The 1084-nt window shown below is 37.1% G+C and overlaps 1 non-coding gene across 1 annotated transcript; it reads left to right on the top strand.

The window, feature by feature from the left end:
- Positions 1 to 322: 322 nt before the first annotated feature.
- On the top strand, positions 323 to 511 carry LOC115869918. Its single transcript, XR_004046438.1, has one exon. It is a non-coding gene; the product is annotated as a U2 spliceosomal RNA (small nuclear RNA).
- The last annotated feature ends 573 nt before the right edge of the window (positions 512 to 1084 follow it).

Genomic DNA, 1084 nt, shown 5'->3' with positions numbered 1-1084 from the left:
CCCCTGAATGCATTCTGAGGAAAGGAATTTACCAGTGCATTAAGGAAAAAAATTGTGAATCTACATCAAAGTAAAACAGATTTCTGCTTTTCATAATTAAATTTAAAATGCGTTGCGTATCATCTGTCATTGAACACTAGGCTAATGTGTTTTCATTCTAAAAATTGTTATTTATCAAATGCAGAAAATGAAAATGTTCTGTATGAAACAAGAGTGACAGTTTGTATTAGAAAATTTTGCTTAGTGATTACAATTTGTTGTTGTTGGGTGTTTCCAAATAAAAATTTCTTCATGCCATTCTTTCGTTTCTGTTATAATTTGGATCGCTTCTCGGCCTTTTGGTTAAGATCAAGTGTGGTATCGGTTAAAATCTGCGGGGTCTACGGGTGGTCAACATCAAATGCGTTTATTTCTCATACAATATATTATCTTTTTATTTTGAGCTTATTTCAGCATAAATAATGTATTTTAAATGAATTTCTATGATAGCACATGCTATTGAATAAATCCTGTAGGTCAATATGTCAGTATCATTCCAACAAATCTCATGTGAGTGAGAAAAGCACAGCTACAATCGATGGACATTCGAGTAGCTAGCTCCGTAATGTAGTCACCACCCAGAGTATCTCTTTTCTCTGATTATAAATAGCAAAGATCGCCCTCAGACCAGATATCTAAACTGTTGTATAGGAAGTCACAGAATAAACCCTGTATTCACTAATATAAAGATAGTGAGTAGAAGAGTCACAAAGCCTTTCTTACTTTCCTCTGAAGTTTGAATGTTCACATTTAAGTGACACCATTCCTTCTAGCTTTGTTCAGATGTGGGTAGTGGTGGTGTGGTGGTGGGATACTGTGGAGTTGATTAAGACTGACAGGATGGGGCAGAACCCTATTGTCCCATAGGGTTTCCTAGGCGTTTGTCTTTACAGGAACAAATGCCCAGGTCTTTTCTCCCACAGTGCAGCAGGGCAGTTCAAACTGTTGACCTTTCAGTTAGAAGCCGAGCACTTTAACAATTGTGCTCTAAGGGGTCCAATTGGTAACATTAGGGTAGAATGTTAAGTGGGTAGTCCCAGCTGTT

The sequence above is a fragment of the Echinops telfairi genome, unplaced genomic scaffold (genome assembly GCF_000313985.2).
Source record: "Echinops telfairi isolate 266 unplaced genomic scaffold, ASM31398v2 ScPeMD7_60;HRSCAF=208, whole genome shotgun sequence".
NCBI classification, from domain to species: Eukaryota; Metazoa; Chordata; class Mammalia; order Afrosoricida; family Tenrecidae; genus Echinops; species Echinops telfairi.
This window is presented reverse-complemented; position numbering and strand designations above follow the sequence as displayed.